We start from the raw sequence: 23,136 nt of genomic DNA, 5'->3' as shown, positions 1-23,136 counted from the left end.
GTTCTCTGGTAATAAGAAACTCTGTTTTGTCACCTTTTTTCGGGCTTTTGTAGATTTTTTGTTTTTTTTTATTAGTATTCAGGATATGGAAATTGTCAATGTGCGTGACCTTTTAGATAAGGTACGATTAAATCATACAAGGTCATTGCATCACATCTCAGGATCCTTGGTTTAACTAGATGGCGACGAGCATTGTTCTACTTCTCCGAGGTCCTGTCCTTTCACATGGGCGCCGTCTATTGTCAGCGTTTTATCTGCCATAGTTTCTGCCAACAACTACCACGATTCACTATTATGTGACCCCTAGGATATATGGAGAAAATTGTTCTCAAGAAAAATGCATAGAAGAAAGAATAATGTAATTTTGGGGGGCGTGGAGAGGAGAGAGGTGGTGCCATAATGGGGGCTCCCTTCCTAATAATAATGAAATGACTCTGCTCATCCTGTTCCAGTCTATACAGCAAAGCTGCAGAAAACAGACAATTGTGAAAAACATTTTTTTGAATGTAAGTAATAAAAAATAAATATAAAAAATTACTAAAAACGAAAACATATTTTAGAATTAAACCCCAATTTAACTGATACTAAATTATAGTTAAATAAAATTGTACTTAATTTAAAATCAAAAAGCCTTTTGCTATTTATCCCTGTCCTGCTGCCCAAACCTTCGTCATAGCATTACTTATTTTTTACATATATGTCATAAATTTGTACTCTCAGTATCAGAAAAATTGTAGCTAACACCAAATTATAGTTATACTGTATTAAAGGGGCTGTCCAGGTTGTAAAAAAATATAAATATTGTGTAACTTCAGGGCATGTTAAAATAAAAAAATAACAATTACTTTTTAAATGCCCTTAATGAGACAGCAATGCCGCTGTTCTGGTGGTCTCTATCATTATGGATTATATTGCTGCATGAAAGGTCAGGGGTTTGCCGAAAACCACTTGTATCAAGGGATACAAATGATGTATAAAAAAAATCTAAAATGTTTGATCCTTATTTCTCCAAAGGGAAGATATTGACGGACCATTACTATGAATACATGACATCAGATTGTTGGCGGATCAAGAAAAAAATGGTAGGGTACATTGACGATTATCTTATGAATATTGGAACATTTATTTTCTAACGATTGTATTATTTAAGAAAAGCTGAAAACTGTTTGCTGGGGAACACCAGTTTTCCAGCTGGAGATATGTGCCATGAATACAGATCATATATTTTACAGAGACTAAGAAAAAACGTTATCTGCAAGAAAATAAGCGCCAGACATTACGAAGCCATAATGAGAAGGATAATCTTCTGCGGGGAGAATATATTATAAATGCTTAAAATAGAATTTGTAGTAACAAACATGAAATGCAAATTGCAACGAAAGAACCTACAGTATGTGAACATTTTATGCCTTATATCTTCTAACGTACTGGCGGTAATTGTCCTCTGCTCTCGTCTTGGAATGGTTATTGCCCGCTGTGTCTTGCAGTGGCCGTGTGGTTGAGCTTCTTGTTGATCATTAATAAAATCTGGGGTAATGGTCTCCAATAAGTGGCTCTCCAGCTGTTCCAAAACTACAACTTCCAGCATGCAGGATCAGGATTGTATTCATGAGGTTTTTACATTTAGAGCTAATTGTGATATCAGTATTGACCTATATATCTGGAAGAACCATGGACATGTGATCTGCTATGTAGTCCAGAGGTCAAGGGGATCCAATCAGCTCCGGTGTTCCTAAATATTCAGTAATTAGAGATGAGCAAATCAATATTTAACTGTTATGACAGTGTAGCGACTCACTTGGAAAAATAGGTAAAAAACTGAAACCGCCCACAACTGATGACTATAGGGCTTGTGCAGAGAACGGCATAACTTGGATGATTGCTATCCGTCATACTCATGTCATTCTATGGGGCTATGCACAGGTTGGATTTCTTCTTCATACCGAGTTAGTCCAAGAAAAAGAATCACAGCTTGCACAATTTGACTCTGATAATCGGATCGCACTCGCCAATTCATGTCCATTGGTGACATTTGAGTGCAGTCCAATTTTCACGGACAGACTTTTCCTTTTAATTCTCATCCTAGAAAATTGGTTCACAATTTGATCACACTGATTCTGATCTGATTTTGAGTCTTGTTTACTTTACAATTCTGTCCCGTGCCTCATGAGTTGGGGGAGGGAACAGAGAAGGGTTTAACAGCAGCATAGTAAGGCTGGAGACCCAGGCATCTCTACCTTCAAGGGTACCTCTGTTACAGGGATCCAAAATAAGAAAAAAACTTGGCGCTCAAGAAGAATTTTGGTGTAAAGAAGAAGATCTTTTAATGTGCATCCACAAAGATATAAGTTTGAACGTTTTCGGTCCACATCCGGACCTTCATCAGAACAATTTTACTGGTATGGATAACATTGAAAAGATATACATAAGTGAATCATCACACAAAAACAGGAAAATAAAATATCATAACAACTATGCACATATCAGTACATGGACAATAAAGTAAAAAACAAAAAATAAAACACAGACAAAAACGTAGTATGTCTCATTCGAAGAGTAGAGAAAATAATCGCAAAAAAAGTTCCCAAAGGTAGTGAGGCCCAAACAGTATCCAGTGTGCTGGAGGCTAGAGCTGGATTCTCGTGAAGGAGACAAAATTGGATAAAAGTAGAATTACACAGACGGAGATAAAACAATGAGGGCTATGGTGAAAAAGGATACCGGTGATACAATGAATATAGGAAGAGATAGTCCATAGAGACCTGGTATAGTAGGTAAAGCGCATATAGGGTCAGTGTTGGTTCCTACTGGATTATTCAACTGGCCTGGGAGATAAGAGGAATAAGAAGAGGTTAATATTAAAACTCGGATGCCTAATGTTATATCCTAGGGTGGCAAGAACGTAGGTTGAGGTGGCCAGCTCCACGGGTCTATGCTGTCATGGTACAACACTTATTCTGGAGTACAGTACAGAGTTATTAAATGGTGGTGTACCCAGATAACATGGTGAATAGCAGGATATAATGCCATATAGTGGGAGCCATAGACGGGATAGATGCTAGTGGTGGTGGGCAATTAAGTTGCTCCAATATATGTCCATATGGAAGGCAAGGCACAAAGTAAAAAAAAAAAAAAAACACAACAGTGCTTACATGGCGCTGGATTGTATCATGCCGCTGTGGGGATTACCTGGATGCAATGGGAGATCCTGTGGATGTCGTGGAGTACGGCGGAAGCCGCTCAGAGAAACGCGCTGTGTATGCGGCCTGCCATGATGGTTATAAAGGGGCAGGGACTAGGGGTATGTCATGTGACCAGATCGTGATCACATGACTTATCTGTGTTCTGCTCCATACCACCAGTGCAGCATGACAGAAGATCCAGACCGGCACTGTGTGTAAAATAGTGCTGAACATAGCAAGGAGATCTTAGGACCTCTTGGCTGGGGGGATTATTTTATTTTAATGGGAACTGTATTATATTGAATGTCCAGGTCAGTTTTAACCCTATATAGTGTGGACACTAATCTAATGGTAAGGAAATTTTATGCTGCAATATAAATTCTAGTATAATGGACCCTCCGGTTAGATTTAACCCTCAAAAGTTTGGACTATAATCCAATATAGGAAATAACAATTTCAGTAGGGAAGGAAGGAGTGGTTAAACACAGCCTGTCTCAGATTCGGAATGCAGCAATATACTATACCAGAGTGCGCCGTGAAGTAAGTGTTGTGAGACAAGGTGAAGATCAACGGTTCTAAAGAGAAATAAAGGAGAATTACAATTAATGTCTGTTATTACTGGAAACACACATACAGTTAAAAGAAGCTACGCAAAATATTACGTAATCGAAAGAAAATTTATACTTTCAATAGGTAGTCAAAAACAGAGCTAGGACACACCATCCTTGAATATACAATCTTCATAGGAGACAATATGAACCATTATTATATGCTGTAAGAAAACATTCTTCACAGAAAACTCGAAGTATCGTAGTCCCTATTGAGTCCTTTGTCTGTAATGTAAATATCCAATAGGCCTCCCTCCTCTTCAATATCTTTATCCTATTTTGGCCCCTTCTGCATGGGTCAATCTGTTCCAGTACTTGGAATTTCAGTTGAGCCACATTATGTCCCATCTTGTGAAAGTGATGAGGTAACGGGAGATGAGTCCTGTTGCACCTGATGTTTGATTTATGTTGGGACACTCTGTCCCTAGCCGGATGTGTTGTCTCCCCCATGTATACAAGACCACATGGACATTTTATCAGCATGTCTAGCTGATTGTAGAACTTCCACTGGATATCCCCTAGCGGTAAATTTGTGCTCCATCTCTTCCAACCTTTGCTGTTTGATGTCTTCATTAGATACTATCCTCTCTATCCTTTGAAACTGTGATCTGGGAATTGATTTTTTACTGTGGGAGGGTGAAAACTTGAATAATGCAATAGACTATTACAGTCTGTTTCTTTGGTGTATAGATCTATTGAAAGGTGGACCCCGCTCTCCTTACAGACCAAGGTATCTAAGAAGCTGATTTTGTCAGGACTATATGTCAATGTAAAGTTAAGTTCTGGCCAAACACTATTGATATGTCTGTCAAAGGCCAAAAGAGATTCCACAGGTCCGGTCCAAATACAAAAGATGTCATCAATATACCTATGCCACATGGCGGAATGCTGTTGATAAAAGGGAACTTGTAAACATAGTCATCCTCAAAAGCTGCCATGTAAGCTACCACATAAGGAGGCGCTACATGAGACCCCATAGCGGTCCCCTGTAGCTGAATGTAATAGGCGTCTTGGAACATGAAATAGTTCTCTTTGAGGACTAAATTCGATAGATCTGAACAGAAGTGTCTGATTTGAGGATCTAACTGTAACTCACTTCAGTGACTATTCTGTCTATTGCTTTTAGGCCCTTGTCATGTGTAATTGACGTGTAGAGGCTGCTAACGTCCCAAGTTGCAAGAATCGATGATGGTGGTAAGGGGCCTAATGTTTTGATTAGACTTATGATTAGGCCCGGTTTCTGTAGAAGCAGTTCGTGTCTTTCCACTGGTAGACCCTGTTTTGTTGATAATCTTCTGTATCTCGTAGAAATTTCAACCTTTTACAGGGATCGTTAGGGTCCCATTTCCAGGGATAGTTTGAGGAGCCTCTCTCTTACTTAAGACCATCAAAGCGTGACACCTAACCACAGATTAGACGATGGCAACTCATAATTTAACTGATTTTTTCAGATGTGGAAAAATGTTGTGTGAAACTAGCCTTGCAGAGTGTTACATTCACCCATCTACATAAATCTACACAGCCATGATATTCAGTTTTCAAGACATACTAAATGACTTGGCTGCCGGGAAAAGATATGGAGAGGAGAGCTGATGGCTGGGTGACACATAAACAAGACCCATAACAATGATATTGAGAGGCTTGCAATCTCCTGCTCGGCTACATGAATGGAATGTCAAGAAAGTTCCGTCATCTTGATAAGACGTCCGCCGCCTCGGCTTCTCTGAATACCGACAGACAATCGAAGTTTGCAAAGTTTTCAAAGTGAAATTGTAAAGATAAATCCTTAGCCGGGACTTGTGCCATCTGTAGTCGCGTTCATCCATTGCTTAATGTGAAGGTGAAGAGTTTACAAGCATCAAAATTCATATATATTGATTGTAGATCTAAATGGAGATTACTACACGTAGAAGGATTCGTGTGAAGGCCAGAAAGTGACATCTTACATCAATGCCATAGAAAGATTGGCAGCAGTACTACTGTATAATAATTATATATCATTTTATTTTTATTTAGCACCAACAGATTCCGCAACACTTTACGATTAAGTGAGGACATGTCAGCACAATAAATTCCATACAAGCTCACAATCTACAAGGAAATAAGGGGGACACAATAGTTTGAAGGTGTACTTTACAAAGTGGCTATTGCTGAGGTTGTGAGTGTGACATGCTGCCACCTCCTTTCAAACAATAAAAAAAAAAACACAAAAAAAGCACAAAAAACTTTCAAACTATCCCTGGGACTCTACACTTGATCCGAGTGACACTATGTGCGATTTACGAACAGTGATTGCTAATCATGAATGAGTGAAATCTACTGGTCTCTGATAGAAAACTTCCATATAACATAGATCCTCTTGACCTGCGGACTCTTTTTATTGTTTTTTTGCATTGGTATTTTTATGAAAAACTAAGCGGCATTTTTATACCCAGATCTGAACCAAGCATACGGTATGTCTCTAAACTCACTTCCAATATTTACAAGCATGTGTACCATATACAGTACCTTTTCAGTTATGTTTTTTTTTTAGATCCATTTAGATACTTTCTTACAATTATTTAATCAATTTGAATATTATAATATTGATTTGACCTGGCCATTGCAATTTCATTTGGCTGTAATCTTGTCTCTTGTATGTGTCTCATGACTAACTCAGCTCTGCTATACCGCTGGGCTCTGCTATCTGCTGACAAACTCAAATCTGCTATACCACTTGGCTCTACTGCAAATAACCCAAGTGTGTATTGTGGCTAATCCAGCTCTGCTGTACTGCTGGTCTCTGCTGCATGCACCAAAGTGTGCCTCCTGACTAACCCAGCTCTGCCATACAACGGTGCTCTGCTGCTATACCCCAAGTGTGCCTCATGATTAATCCTATCCTGCTGTACCTCTGGGATCTGCTGTTTCCTGTCTAACCCATCTCTGTCTTAGCTATGCTGCATATAAAGCGTGTCTCCTGACTAACTTGGCTCTGTTGTACTGCGGGGCTCTACTGCACACACCGAAGTGTATCTTCTGACTAACTTCACTCTGCTGTACAGCTGGGCACTGCTATACAGTACAGATCAAAAGTTTGGACACACCTTCTCATTTAAAGATTTTTCTTTATTTTCATGACTATGAAAATTGTACATTCACACTGAAGGCATCAAAACTATGAATTAACACACGTGGAATTATATACTTAACAAAAAAGTGTGAAACAACTGAAAATATGTCTTATATTCAAGGTTCTTCAAAGTAGCCACCTTTTGCTTTGATGACTGCTTTGCACACTCTTGGCATTCTCTTGATGAGCTTCAAGCTCATCAAGAGAATGCCAAAAGTGTGCAAAGCAGTCATCAAAGCAAAAGGTGGCTACTTTGAAGAATGGCCAATAACCCCAAACACACCTCCAGGCTGTGTAAGGGCTATTTGACCAAGAAGGAGAGTGATGGGGGCTACACCAGATGACCTGGCCTCCACAGTCACCAGACCTGAACCCAATCGAGATGGTTTGGGGTGAGGTGGACCGCAGAGTGAAGGCAAAAGGACCAACAAGTGCTAAGCATCTCTGGGAACTCCTTCAAGATTGTGGGAAGACCATTCCCGGTGACTACCTCTTGAAGCTCATCAAGAGAATGCCAAGAGTGTGCAAAGCAGTCATCAAAGCAAAAGGTGGATACTTTGAAGAATCTAGAATATAAGACATATTTTCAGTTGTTTCACACTTTTTTGGTTAAGTTTTTAATTCTACTTGTGTTAATTCATAGTTTTGATGCCTTCAGTGTGAATGTACAATTTTCATAGTCATGAAAATACAGAAAAATCTTTAAATGAGAAGGTGTGTCCAAACTTTTGGTCTGTACTGTATATTCCAAATTGTGCCTGCTAACTGACCCATCTCTGCTGTACCACTGGGCTCTACTGCCTATAACCCAAGTGTGTCTCATGGCTAACCCAGCTCTGCTGTACTGCTGGGCTCAACTCCAAAGTGTTTTAGTCAGTAAAGATAAGCAAATCTGCAAAATTATAATTTGGTATTTCGCTCAAATTTGGCAGAAAATATGATACACATCAAAGATATTCAATGTAATTTGAAAGTACATTATTACGCTATGAAGTCAAAATATTATAGTCCCTTCACCCTTCACCCTCACAGCCCCACTCTGGTCCAGTTGTCCTTTTCACTCTGGTCATTTGTGTGGCCTTCACTTGGACATATTTGGCATGTCTCTGGAGCCCAGCATTTTCGACGTCTCCTTCGTGATTTTATGGCCACGTCATGGTATCATGCAGGAGATGTCATAAATGCTGCTCACTGGTAAACGCTGACGATGACCCGTCGAAGTCTGCACTGGTGACCGGAACAAAGAAAACGGATAAGGGCTGGGTGTTATAAATAGCAAAAAAAAAGAATTTTGGCAGAATTGAAATTTATATTTTTTGTGCTATGATATTCCAGCGCTATTTTTTTTTAGTGAAGGAAACCTTTGCTAGATCTGTAATACCTATAAGGCTAGGGTCACACGACCGTTTTTCCCTCATCTGAGAAAATTGAGGCTAGTCACACTCTGATTGTATTCTGATCAGAGTGTGATCTGTTTTTCTCGGATTTGGAGAGATTTTTACATTATATAAAAAGCTGCCAACGTGATAATCACTGTGCTACATTAATACAGTAGTGCACCGCCGTGCACTGTGTTGCGCACCGTCACCCTCTGCAGTATTTGCACAGTGCAGCCATTCTTATTTACTTAGAATCTTCGGTACAGTAAGCAAATATCGCCGGCGTTACAGTATAGCATTGCATTCCAGGTGTCGTGTTGGCGGCTGCTACATCTGTATAAACAGCAACTTCCAACATTCCAAGAGCCGCAGGTCACATGCTGCCGTTCTTAAGTATATCTTCAATAACTCTCTAGGGATCTAGGGACGGAATTATGAATCGATAGCAATTATATCGTGCCATATTTACTAACCTACTAGAAAAAAGAAGGATTCAGACAGACGTATATAGAATTTCTTATGACGTCACCGCAGCAGGGCGTCAGATATTCTTTCGTCTCCGCAGAGCAATGATTACCGTTCCAGGAACATCATCATTTAGAACACAGAAGATTAGGAGCACGGGAGGAAGACATTGAGACTTTGGTCCTATTTCCCGTGCAGCGCCTGAACTTGTTTTGTCCGTGGATCTGTAACCCAGGAGAATTATGCTCCGGAGAAGATTAGTTCATCTAAATGTTAAAAGGAAGCAAAAATAATTTCCCAAGGAGCAATAGTTTTGCTTTTCAGAAAGCGAGTCGCTTCATCATGAAACTCAGAGCTTCATTCTCAGTGCCATGTCGGAAACAGAAAGACAGTTTTCCATTTTAGACATGAATTATTCTGCACTCTGCCTACCGGAATAATTATGGCTCTTTACCAGTCACATTCTTGGATTTAAAGGGGTTGTCCACCTTAAATGTATCCTTACTTAAATGTATGTGTTTGGCACTAAAAATCACTTTAGAATTTGGTTGCATTAAATATTTTGCAGTTTGGTTTTTACAAACTTTTTGTTTAACGGCATGTTCAACTTTTGATGTGGCCTGTAGTCATATTGTAAATCATCTAAAAGAAAAAGAGAGGTAAGAGTTAGAAACCTTCCTATTGCAATGTCAGAATGAACTCACTGGTGGATTCTAAGTTAACTCATTCTACAGTTAGCAATAGACGGTGTAATACAGAGCTTATGGAAGGTAAACTGGGCAATATTTTTAATGAAACCCAATTCAAGGGTCAGTACCCCAAAACACAGTGTCTGCAAACTGAGATTCTGGTTTTGGCTTTTATCCTAAGTCATGTGACAAGGCTCGTTAAAGGGTCGACATTGACTGCTAGGATTGCTACTTCCTATAGATGGCGCTGGAGTTCTAGTCCTCTTCCTCTCTGAAGAGACAATTTGCATAATTAAACCCAAAAAGCTTTCCCATTGGATCTTCAGAATGAAGTCACTGACTGATTCTAAGTTAACTCTTTGTTCGGCCAGCAATTGATGGTGTAATACAGAGTATATAGATGACAAAAGGTGCAACATTTTTAATCAGACCCAATTCTAAAAATGATAATTAGCCATAAATGCATGCATTTAAGAAAAAAAAATGGTCCACAAAGATGGACAACCCCTTAAAGCATGGGTTGCGAAATCACACACTGAGATTTGAGGATAATTAAATAATAAATAATAATAAAGAATTTCCAGGAGGAGTAACAGAGGAACGGCACAATGCACAGTGCAAGAAAAGAGGCTCCAGAATCGTTATTTCATAGGCAATATGATGATTTACTAAAATAGTTGTGTCAGGTGAGCAGAGAGGTCTGTTTTAAAGGGAGTTGCCAGAATTACAACAAAAAGGGGCGTTTGATTGCTATAATATTAATGACCTACTGGGACAGGATAGGTCATCAATATCAGATGGAAGGTGTTCCGACACCTGGCCTGGCATCACCATGACCTGCTGTTCTCAGCCCTGGCAATGGCCAGAGCGGTTGTTTGGGGTTTCACCCCTGAGAGTTCTGTGCCCCTACTCTGAGCCGGGCATATGACTAAACAAGGGACCCCCAGAAATCATACATAACAAATTATGGTCCTGGGAACACCCCTTTAATTATTAGATATATTAACTTTTCTGCCTTTTTCGCCCAAAATTCTCTGGGGACAGAGAGTAAAGAGGAACATACGACTTCAAAATCAGACTACACACAGAGTTTGTTTGTAGTCTGTCACCGTGGAGACGCATAGGTCTGGAGAGGAGCTGTACACACAAAACCAGAAGATATTTCTTTTTATCAATGTTTCTTTCTGTATTGTTTCTTGTTCTTTTTTAAATTTTAGTTTTATTATTAGATCAGTGGTATTTAATCAATAAAATATTATTGGCGCACAATACCTTTACAGATGACCAATGCCTTTAATGTGAATGGACTGGACAAGTTTTGGGGGAGCAATAAATATGGACGTGATGGGGGTGATGGTTACAACAAATTACCCCTCCATACGGAGATCTCATCCGATTCTTTCTTTGGATCAGGAAATTGATTCCATGTCTCCATTAAGATCGGAGAAAACATCATTTCTGAATCACAAGAGGCCGAAACCTTAATCATTTCATCTATTTTTCATTTTTAGCCCACGATATAATAATCCTCCATAGAAATGAGAATAATATCCATGATAATGATGATGATGATGAAGGACGACAGAAAACTCCCGGGGAGTCGATTACATGACATATTTACTCAGCATGAAATGTCTTCTGGATTAACATAGGTAATAAAACTGTTCATAAAGTTACTGCTTATCTATTATTTAGCCACTGATACCAATTATGTACACCCTGTCTTTCTTGTTCTTTTATTCCCAGATGGATTGTACACATGCTGCATCTTTTCATTTTAGTTTTTTTTTGCATTTTTTTGATATTGAGAATACTCAACCAATTATGACGTTGCAAAACTGCAGCAATTTGCAGTAAAAAAAAAGTGTTCTGACTACATTTCACAAGCACAAAAAAGTTGGAAAAAAGGGGAAAAAGACACCTAAATCCTAGGGGTGTACTAGAGTCAGCCACTCCTGATTCATGAAAAGGCGTACTGTTATGACCTGGTGGTTAGGACAACAATGGACCTGATGGTTAAGAGCACCCAGAAAGACCTGATAGCTACAAAAACACAGGACAAGCTCTGGGAAGTGGAAACTCTGCTGACCGCAATCCCTAATCCTATCACACACACTAGAAATAGCCGTGGATTGCTCCTAACGCTCCCTATGCAACTCGTCACAGCCTCAGAACTAGCTAGCCCTAAAGATAGGAAAATAAAGCCTACCTTGCCTCAGAGAAATTCCCCAAAGGAAAAAGGCAGCCCCCCACATATATTGACTGTGAGTAAAGATGAAATCACAAACACAGAGATGAAATAGATTTAGCAAAGAGAGGCCCGACTTACTGAACAGACAGAGGATAGGAAAGGCAACTTTGCGGTCAGCACAAAAACCTACAAAAAGCCACGCAGAGAGTGCAGGGAAAAAAAAACCTTCCGCACCGACTCACAGTGCGGAGGCGCCCCTCTGCGTCCCAGAGCTTCCAGCAAGCAAGGCAATATTCACAATAGCAAGCTGGACAGAAAAAATAGCAAACAAGAAAATAGCAAAGAGGAACTTAGCTTCTGCTGGAGTAAACAGGTAACAGAACGATCCAGGAGCGAACTAGACCAATAGTACAACATTGACAGCTGGCATGGGGCAAAGATCTAAGTGGAGTTAAATAGAGCAGACCACTAACGAATTAGCCTCGTCACCTGTGGAAGGAAACTCAGAAACACCCACAGCCACCAGAGGAAGTCCATGGACAGAACCAGCCGAAGTACCATTCATGACCACAGGAGGGAGCTCGACAACAGAATTCACAACAGCGTACTCCTCTTCATGAATCTGGAGCGAGTGACTATCGCGGCTTGCCACTAATCCTATGAGTAAGATTTGGGGCGTAGCGAACGCTGCCGTCCATCATGAATTTGCTGAGCGGTGGGCGCCATGTCCCCGTCCTGCCCCAGCTTCTTCTATTTTGTGCGAGCTGGGAGAAACGGACTTGAAAATTCCGTAACATTTTGAGATGGGCCTTAATTTTTGTATTTTTCAAGCTTTTTACACCAGAATTCTGACATCAAAGCTTTGATGAATAGGAACCCTAGTGTGTTAAACACTTCTAGAGTTCGTACACCCGACATGTTTTTCACCTGAAAAAAGCATGGCAAAAACTCAGGTATAGTCCAAATTGATTAAAAAAAAGATGTGATACTCCTTCCTCCCTTGTCCCTTTGCACAAGTTTTTGTGCCAATTTTCCTGAATATTTTTGTCATTTGTTTTTTTCACTTTCTTTCTTATTGGTGAATTCTCAGAAATACGCGCCTCGTGCATATCAGAGAGCCCGCTAAACAAAATAAAAACGAACTCCTATGAGGTCATGGACAGCGGAGAGTAGAAGGAATGTTTGTAAATTTGTGGGAGACATTCAATAAATTCCTCCGATTTCATCTTCACTGGAAAACCCGTATGTCCAACGATTTATGTGTCCAGATGTTTTCCAGATGAGGCGCCCCGCGTGTTGAAAGGAAGAAGTCGTTTTGGTTAATATATGTGAAAAATACATGTCACATTCTCCAAATGTCCACATACTGCAAAAATTATCTCCTGCAGAAAATGAATACTCCAGGTCATAGACAAAAAGTGCACCATCAGAAAATGGGGGCACACAGTGAGGGTGGAGAGTGCCCCCTTCTGCGGTGCATTCTTTCTTTGGCCTCATGAGACCTGGGGTCTTCTCATGGACCCAGACTCTGGCAGTAAAAGATTACTCGCATCTGGTAAAGTAGTGACATGTCTTTTAGAGATCAGCAGATTGAACCGTGAAAGACTGAGTTTGAGTTGAATTTACTGAAAGTCGGGGCTTCACTCGAATTCAAACATTTTGAGCCTCAATTCATGGTTTGCAAAAAAAACATAAAAACTTGCCTGGAATGATTTCCCACGCTGCTGAAACATCAGAGGTGAGAAAGCTAACGTAATTTCACATTTTTGCATGGCTTCCCCACAATGCACTGCAGCAATCATTTCTAGCGGATTATTATACCTTGTGGTTCCCAATGGGGCACAGTTTGTACAACAGAGTTATTTTCCATCTCCAGAGTCATTGGGTAAATCTCTCCTGTAGAGTGTAAGCTCTTATGGTCAGTGGGGTCCTCTCCCTCTCCTGTAGAGTGTAAGCTCTTATGGTCAGTGGGGTTCTCTCTCTCTCCTGTAGAGTGTAAGCTCTTATGGTCAGTGGGGTCCTCTCTCTCCTGTAGAGTGTAAGCTCTTATGGTCAGCGGGGTCCTCTCTCTCCTGTAGAGTGTAAGCTCTTATGGTCAGGGAGGTCCTCTCTCTCTCTCCTGTAGAGTGTAAGCTCTTATGGTCAGTGGGGTCCTCTCTCTCCTGTAGAGTGTAAGCTCTTATGGTCAGCGGGGTCCTCTCTCTCCTGTTGAGTGTAAGCTCTTATGGTCAGTGGGGTCCTCTCTCTCTCCTGTAGAGTGTAAGCTCTTATGGTCAGTGGGGTCTTCTCTCTCCTGTAGAGTGTAAGCTCTTATGGTCAGTGGGGTTCTCTCTCTCTCCTGTAGAGTGTAAGCTCTTATGGTCAGTGGGGTCCTCTCTCTCCTGTAGAGTGTAAGCTCTTATGGTCAGCGGGGTCCTCTCTCTCCTGTAGAGTGTAAGCTCTTATGGTCAGGGAGGTCCTCTCTCTCTCTCCTGTAGAGTGTAAGCTCTTATGGTCAGTGGGGTCCTCTCTCTCCTGTAGAGTGTAAGCTCTTATGGTCAGCGGGGTCCTCTCTCTCCTGTTGAGTGTAAGCTCTTATGGTCAGTGGGGTCCTCTCTCTCTCTCCTGTAGAGTGTAAGCTCTTATGGTCAGTGGGGTCCTCTCTCTCCTGTAGAGTGTAAGCTCTTATGGTCAGTGGAGTCCTCTCTCTCTCCTGTAGAGTGTATGCTCTTATGGTCAGTGGCGTCCTCTCTCTCCTGTAGAGTGTAAGCTCTTATGGTCAGTGGAGTCCTCTCTCTCCTGTAGAGTGTAAGCTCTTATGGTCAGTGGGGTCCGCTCTCTCCTGTAGAGTGTAAGCTCTTATGGTCAGTGGGGTCCTCTCTCTCTCCTGTAGAGTGTAAGATCTTATGGTCAGCGGGGTCCTCTCTCTCTTGTAGAGTGGAATCTCTTATGGTCAGTTGGGTCCTCTCTCTCCTGTAGAGTGTAGGCTCTTATGGTCAGTGGGGTCCTCTCTCTCCTGTAGAGTGTATGCTCTTATGGTCAGTGGGGTCCTCTCTCTACTGTAGAGTGTAAGCTCTTATGGTCAGGGAGGTCCTCTCTCTCCTGTAGAGTGTAAGCTCTTATGGTCAGGGAGGTCATCTCTCTCTCTCCTGTAGAGTGTAAGCTCTTATGGTCAGTGGGGTCCTCTCTCTCTCCTGTAGAGTGTAAGCTCTTATGGTCAGTGGAGTCCTCTCTCTCCTGTAGAGTGTATGCTCTTATGGTCAGTGGGGTCCTCTCTCTACTGTAGAGTGTAAGCTCTTATGGTCAGGGAGGTCCTCTCTCTCCTGTAGAGTGTAAGCTCTTATGGTCAGGGAGGTCATCTCTCTCTCTCCTGTAGAGTGTAAGCTCTTATGGTCAGTGGGGTCCTCTCTCTCTCCTGTAGAGTGTAAGCTCTTATGGTCAGTGGAGTCCTCTCTCTCCTGTAGAGTGTATGCTCTTATGGTCAGTGGGGTCCTCTCTCTCCTGTAGAGTGTAAGCTCTTATGGTCTGTGGGGTCCTCTCTCTCTCCTGTAGAGTGTAAGCTCTTATGGTCAGTGGGGTCCTCTCTCTACTGTAGAGTGTAAGCTCTTATGGTCAGGGAGGTCCTCTCTCTCCTGTAGAGTGTAAGCTCTTATGGTCAGGGAGGTCATCTCTCTCTCTCCTGTAGAGTGTAAGCTCTTATGGTCAGTGGGGTCCTCTCTCTCTCCTGTAGAGTGTAAGCTCTTATGGTCAGTGGAGTCCTCTCTCTCCTGTAGAGTGTATGCTCTTATGGTCAGTGGGGTCCTCTCTCTCCTGTAGAGTGTAAGCTCTTATGGTCTGTGGGGTCCTCTCTCTCTCCTGTAGAGTGTAAGCTCTTATGGTCAGTGGGGTCCTCTCTCTCCTGTAAAGTGTAAGCTCTTATGGTCAGTGGGGTCCTCTCTCTCCTGTAGAGTGTAAGCTCTTATGGTCAGTGGGGTCCTCTCTCTCCTGTGGAGTGTAAGCCCTTGTCACGATTCACACAGTGACCGTCACCCCTACGTCACAGATCGGGGTGACTTTAGGCCAACAGACGGCTATCACATGTGCAGGGGGGCTTATCTTAGTTATCCCTCCACTGCTACAATGTGATGAGAAAAAAACACACAAGGCTATTGACCTCTTAGTTTAAAGCAGGGGCTTATTTTAGTTATCCTACTGCTCTTCAATATACCACGAACTGCAGGGATTTATGTATATCCCCCTTACAGTTCCACTTGAAACTTGCAGCTCTCTGGTGCCCCCTTACTCTCAGGTCAGATTAGGTACTGCACCTAGGGTAATTAGTCGCCAGAAAGGCTGCCTGCTATGTACTGGCTATTTGGCATGCTGCAGCGAGGCGATATAACTACTCCCACTCAGGCATGAACAATAATTATCAACGCCATTGTTCTGTCCTCACTAGCTGAGGCAGGCTCATACGTAGCTATACAGTCAGCTAAACCGCTATACCGGGGTCCAATAAGGAGACTGTGGTTGAGTCTGTGCTTTATTAAACGTAGTGGTATATTGATGCGGTGAAACTGTGAACAATGATATACATAGAATCAGTGCATGGTATAGAACAGATACATAATACACATGATATACATTATGCATAACATTTAGAAAGCTAGTGACTAAACTGGGAGTACAACTGGCTAGGCTAGGCTAATATGGAGCAGAAATATCTACGGAAAGCATAAAGACATACCGGCAATGCAATCGCAAGGGGGATGAAGTGAAGCGTCTTTCCTTGAAGGCAGACTGAAGAAAGTGAAAGGAAAAATGGAGGGAAATGGAGGCTGAGCTACCATAATGCATTGCAAAGGAGGAGGAGAATCAGACATGGATAATACAAACACAGAAGATTGAACTGTCAACATAACTCTGACCGCTAGAGGGAGCCAAAGCACTAAAAACAAATAAAGATATGAAAATCTATACTGAGAAACCTGCAATTACGCAAACAGATAATCAGGGTAACAATATTAGATAGCGGAGGCAGAACACTCCCCGTCTGGCATCAACGGATGTCACTACTCCTTTCTTCCGAAGGCAACAATAGGACCAGTTCAGATACCGGTCTGGAAAATGTCTTAGGTTCATTCCCTTTGGTCATCCTTAGCTCAACTTTGCGGACGTTGCCGTCCTTGCTCGGGAACGTTGCGGTAACTAGGCCCAAGTGGCCACTGGTTCCGATGAATTTGACAGTCTTTCACAAGAACAAGGTCACCTATGTTCAGATTAGGTTTAGTAGATTGCCACTTCGTCCGTGGCTGCAGGGTAGACAAATATTGTTTGCGCCACCTGTCCCAGAAAGTATTTGCAAGACTTTGTACCTGTCTCCATTGGCACTTGTAGAGGTCCTTAGCGTCGAATCCTCCTGGAGGGGCACTGGACAGTCCTGTTTTCTGGGTAAGTAGAGTAGCTGGAGTCAATAACAAGGGTTCCTCAGGGTCATTAGGAACTGGAAACAGGGGTCTTGCATTGATTATAGCTGCAGCTTCAGCCATGAAGGTGATTAGGCTTTCGTGGGTGAGCCTCGCTGCTCCTTCTGTAAATAGTCTTCCTTGGTGCTTGACCAAATTGTGGTAATGTTGTACGATTAGGTAGGCAACATGACATTTTCCGGGAAGTATAAGAGGGAATTTCTCCACAAACTCCATCTCAGCTTCTTTGAGTCGGCCTCCTACTCTCAGTAGGCCACTGTTGTCGATGAGTGGGTCGAGTTTTCTCAATACGCTGCTCACTGGTATTGGAGCTTTGTTAATAAGACATTGGATTTCTGCAAAGTAGGTTTCTCTTTGAACAGTGAGGATAATGTGATTTCTAGAGAACTCTAAGTCAGAGGTAACGTAGGTATTTTTACAAAGATGCCAACCTTTACATTTTTCTATGTCACGAGTTCTGGTGGTCCCGAATGAGCGAGCTATATGAGTCAGGCAGGTAATGGCTCGAGTAAGTGACTTCCAACTTGAGAATCTGTCGAACCTGCAAGATCCAAGCTGGATAACAGAGGTCATTGTATGTAGTGTAGACACCTGAGGGCTGATTTCAGCATCTGAGTCCTCTCCTACAAGTTCGAAGGTGTCTGGAAAACATTCCTCAATGTACAATAGTTTTGGTCCAGAGAGCCACGTTGTGCTTCCTAGTCGACTTGCGTCAACTGCTCTAGTTGCATGATCTGCGGGATTCTGGTCTGTGGGTATGTAATGCCACTGCTGTGGGTGAACTGATCTCCTGATTCGTAGCACTCTGTTATTGACATAAACGTAGAATCGCCTGGTTTCGTTGTGGATATATCCCAGGACTACTTTGCTGTCTGAGTAGAACTTGGCTTGTGTCAGGTCGATATCCATTTCGGATGCGATGAACTCCGCTAACTCAACGGCTAAGACTGCGGCACAAAGCTCTAACCTGGGTATAGTGTGCTCTGGTTGTGGTGCGAGTTTGGCCTTTCCCATGACGAAACCAATGTGGCACTGACATTTGGAGTCTACAGTTTTGAGGTAGGCAACAGCGGCAATTGCTTTGACAGAAGCATCTGCAAATACGTACAGTCTTTGGCTCTGTATCTCAGTAGATGGCACAGGGGTGTATGGTCTTGGCATATGCAAGTTGGAGAGTGCCGCTGACGAGTTCTTCCACTCTTCCCACTGGATCCTCTTATCAGGTGGCAGAGGTGCATCCCAGTCAGATGTTTCCCTAGTTAAGTCTCTTAGTAGGGCCTTGCCTTGTATAGTAACAGGAGCTGCGAAACCCAAGGGGTCGTACAGACTGTTGATGGTAGACAGGACGCCTCTACGTGTGAAAGGCCTTTCTTCCTGACTGACCTGAAAGGTGAAAGTGTCTGACTGTAGATTCCAGAGAAGCCCGAGGCTGCGTTGCATTGGTGCGGGGTCTGACCCCAGGTCCAGGTCTCTGAGACCATTACATAGGTCCTGAGAAGGGAATGCTTCCATGAGTTCTTGGCTGTTTGAAGCTATTTTATGAAGCCTAAGGTTCGAGCAGGCAAGCATGTCTTGGGCTTTCCTGAGAAGACTGATGGCAGTCTCATTTGAAGGCATGGCTTTTAGACAGTCGTCGACATAAAAGTCCTTTTCTATGAATTGTCTGACATCTGCTCCGTATTCTGCTTCTCCTTCCTGAGCCGACCTTTTGAGTCCGTAAATGGCGACTGCAGGTGAAGGACTGTTGCCAAAGATGTGCACTCTCATGCGATACTCTGTGACTTCTTTAGTAGGATCATTGTCTCTGTACCAGAAGAATCTTAGGAAGTTCCTGTCTCTCTCTCTCACAAGGAAACAATGGAACATTTGCTGGATGTCAGCGATGAAGGCAATGGAATCCTTACGGAAGCGCATAAGTACACCCAGTAGTTTGTTATTGAGGTCTGGTCCTGTCAGCAGAACGTCATTCAGGGAGACATCATTAAATTTAGCACTGGAATCAAACACGACTCTGATCTGGCCTGGTTTCTTAGGGTGGTATACTCCGAACATGGGTAGGAACCAGCATTCTTCAGAGTCTTTGAGAGTGGGAGCTAGTTCTGCGTGACGGTTTTCAAAAATCTTTGACATGAAGGAGAAAAAGTGATCTTTCATCTCTGGTTTCTTTTGCAGATTACGAATGAGAGAGGAGAAACGTTGTAATGCCTGATTTCTGTTGTTCGGTAGACGTGGTCTGTGGGTTTTGAAGGGAAGAGGTGCGACCCAGCTGTTGGTCTCATCTTTAACGAGTCCCTTGTCCATTACCTCTAAGAACAACTTGTCCTCTACCGACATTGCCACTTGGTTGTCCTGCTTAGTTCTCTGGAAGACTGTGCACCCTAACTGATCCTCATAGCTTCCCGACACTATACTGCTGTCGTGAGTAAAGTCTATTAGATGGTTGGGCAGTTGGATGCTGTGTGGCAGTTCCCTGACATGGAACTCATTGTTACAAGGTTGAAACAGAGATGGACGTCCTTTCTCCAATGTATTTGTCAGCATGCTTGTCACAGAAGATGGGGCGTGCATGCGTCCCAAGCATACGTTGCCAATTATGACCCATCCTAGGTCTAGCCTTTGGGCATAGGGAGCATTGTGGAGTCCATTGATATGACGTCTCACTTTATGAACCTGCAGGATATCTCTCCCCAACAGCAGAATTATCTGGGCCTGATGGTCGAGTTCTGGTATAAGGTGTGCTATTCGTTTTAAGTGAGCGTGATGGATTGCTACATCTGGTGTAGGGATTTCAGATCTGTTGTCTGGGATCTGGTTACATTCGATGATCGTAGGTAGTGGTAGGCAGAATTGTCCGTCTAAAGACTCGATCTGGTAGTCAGTAGCTTTCCTGCCTGCTGTTGTCACAGTACCTGCACACGTCTTTAAGGAGTAGGGAGTGCTTGGCCCTTTGATGTTGAATAGGTCAAAGAACGTTGATCTAGCCAAGGATCGATTACTTTGGTCATCTAAGATAGCATACAGTCTTACAGCTTGGTCTCTATGGCCCTTCGGGTATACTTTGACGAGGCATATTTTTGAACAGGACCTACTGTCTATTGTCCCTTTGCAGACCTCGGTGCATTGTGAAGTGATCTCTGGCGTAGCTGTATCAGTGTTCCTTTCCTCCCCGCCATGCTCACTGTCAGCTGGCGTGTTTTGTGTACTCCATGGAGCTGGGCCAGGGTGTAGAGCGGTGTTATGATCTGTGGTGCCACATTCTGTGCATTTTACACTGACCTTGCAATCCTTGGCGAGATGAGCTGTGGACGAGCAGCACTTGTAGCAGATACCGTTTTCTTTCAGGAAGCTTCTGCGATCTGGCATAGATTTTCCTCTGAAGGCTCTGCATTTCAGGAGAGGATGAGGCTTCTGATGAAGTGGGCACTGCTTGTCAGGGTCCTGCACCTTTGTCTCTGATTGGGAGCAGCCAGCAGACCTGTAATTAGAACCTGGAGAAGAAACATAAGTCTTGTGTACTTCCACAGATGTTCTGCGTGGATTTGCAGGTGGTGATGGTGTGGCATATGGTATTGCAAAGTCAAAGCTGGGATCGTTTCTAATTCTTGCTTGTTGGTGTATGAAGTCTACAAAAACGGAGAAGGGAGGGAATGGAACGCTGTGTTTGTATTTGTACGTGGAACCATGTGTGAGCCACCTCTCCTGTAGATTGTAGGGCAACTTCTGGACTATAGGGTTAACACCTCTGGCTGTGTCGAGAAATGCAAGTCCCTGTAGGTCGTCCTCGTATTTGGCAACTTGGACTTCCTTTAGCAAGTCGCTTAGCTCTCTAAGTTTCTGGAGACCTTTGTTAGATATTTTAGGAAAGTCATCGATTCTTTTGAACAAGGCTCTTTCTATTACTTCTGCTGAGCCGTAACACTCATCCAGCCTTTTCCAGATCTCTTTGAGGCCAGTCTCAGGGCGGTTTATATTAATGTCTCTGATCCTTACTGCGTGTTTGACTGACTCTTCTCCCAGGTATTTGACTAACAGGTCTATCTCTTCCCTGTGTTGTAGCCCCAAGTCTCTAATGACATTTTGGAAGGAAGCTTTCCAAGCTCTGTAACCTTCAGCTCGGTCAGTGAATTTCATGAGTCCCTTGGCAACCAGTTCACGTCGTGTGAAGAACTTGGCAAATTCTGTCGTGAACCGGTTGTCAGCAGAGTATACTGGTGATGGGTCGCCCTGATAGTGATGTGAGGTGCGTTTGTACCTGTTAGTGTCCTCATGGTGGCGCCAGCCGGTGTCGTATTGCTTCGGCCTGATGTACGGTGCGTCAGCAGGGTGATCCGCGTTGGTTACCTGATGAGGGGCAAGATAGTCATTAGCAGAGTTGTTTTGCCTCACATTTTCGAGTTTGTTTCTGTCCTGAGCCTCGTGACGACTCTCGCTCACTTCGCTGGAGGTGTCGTATTCTGGTTTTGGTACTGGTTTAGGGTTATAGTTTGGATCAGGAAGGTCATTAACATACTGAGATGTGCGTTGTGGTGAGTCTTGCAGTGGAAACTCCAGACTCGACGTACTGCTTTGGCTATGCAGCTTGGGATTTTGCGCGGCTTCTAGCGATTCTGCTTCGGCGAGGGCTGCGGCAGCTTCCCTTTTTGCTGCTAGGCTTTCTAAGGCGGCATCCACACGTGCCTTCTCTAACTGCGACCTTCTCTTTTGATCAGCTCTCTCTTCATCTATGCGTGCTTTTTCTAATTTAAGTTGCATCTCTTGGTCAGCAAAGCTCGCTCGTATTTTGGCAGCTTCAGCATTTGCGCGGGCAATGGCGACAGCGCTGCTGATGGATGTTGTCTTTGAGGAGACGGAAGTAGCAGATCTTGTCCTATGCGATTTGTGAGACATGGTGTCTTGGGAAAGTGCTTGGCTGTGCAGAGATTGCTGTAGCTGTATTTAGTCTCTGAGTAGCCGGTGACTTGAATCCCACTAGTTGGATGGCTGCCGTTTCACTGTTCTGTCCTCACTAGCTGAGGCAGGCTCATACGTAGCTATACAGTCAGCTAAACCGCTATACCGGGGTCCAATAAGGAGACTGTGGTTGGCAGAAATATCTACGGAAAGCATAAAGACATACCGGCAATGCAATCGCAAGGGGGATGAAGTGAAGCGTCTTTCCTTGAAGGCAGACTGAAGAAAGTGAAAGGAAAAATGGAGGGAAATGGAGGCTGAGCTACCATAATGCATTGCAAAGGAGGAGGAGAATCAGACATGGATAATACAAACACAGAAGATTGAACTGTCAACATAACTCTGACCGCTAGAGGGAGCCAAAGCACTAAAAACAAATAAAGATATGAAAATCTATACTGAGAAACCTGCAATTACGCAAACAGATAATCAGGGTAACAATATTAGATAGCGGAGGCAGAACAGCCATAGTCCCTACAACGACTCCCAAAGGCACAGAACAAAGGTATGCTGCCACCACCTACGATTAAACGGGTTTGAAGCTAACCCAAAACAGTAGCGTAATTCCATTCAGAAGACTTAGGGTACGTTTTAGAGCAGGAGAACGAAACTAGTATTAAATATTTTTACTCTGAAAGATTAAGGCAGTGTTTACAAAAAGGCATATAAAGATGTTACAAAAGAGACAATTGGAAATATGTACAAGCAATTATAAAATTACATGGAATAAAGAAGAAAGGTAAGACTCACATGTTCTCAGTTCATGTCAGGCAAATCCATGCTGGTAGGCGGGACCCCAAATGTCCCAGTGCATCAGGAGGTCTGGATAGACACAGCTCCTTAAGTAAAAACGCTGTTGAATCAGACTGAGTTAAGTGTAAAGACTTTTAAACTCCAGCCTCGTGACATCACTAAAGGGGTTGAGTTAAGATCGCCCTCCTCTTTCCTCAGCTGTACAGTTTTCTCCAGCCATTCTTATGATTGTCATATCTTCACTAGCGAATCTGGCAGAGTCATAACACACCCCTCATCCATCTTGTATTAAGATTTGCTCTCTATAGATACTAAATTCGGGCTAGTAGGGACACTCAGTTCCAGAGAAATCTATACTTTTTT

At 42.9% G+C, this 23,136-nt stretch overlaps 1 long non-coding RNA gene across 1 annotated transcript; it reads right to left on the bottom strand.

The window, feature by feature from the left end:
* Positions 1-2,310: 2,310 nt before the first annotated feature.
* On the bottom strand, positions 2,311-22,902 carry LOC138643552 (uncharacterized). Its single transcript, XR_011314180.1, has 3 exons — positions 22,771-22,902; positions 3,707-3,757; positions 2,311-2,825 (listed from the first exon to the last, which is right to left on the bottom strand). It is a non-coding gene; the product is annotated as an uncharacterized lncRNA (long non-coding RNA).
* Between the last annotated feature and the right edge of the window lie 234 nt (positions 22,903-23,136).

The sequence above is a fragment of the Ranitomeya imitator genome, chromosome 6 (genome assembly GCF_032444005.1).
Source record: "Ranitomeya imitator isolate aRanImi1 chromosome 6, aRanImi1.pri, whole genome shotgun sequence".
NCBI lineage: Eukaryota > Metazoa > Chordata > Amphibia > Anura > Dendrobatidae > Ranitomeya > Ranitomeya imitator.
The sequence above is the reverse complement of the archived record's forward strand: the minus strand, read 5'-3'. Positions and strand labels throughout refer to the sequence as shown.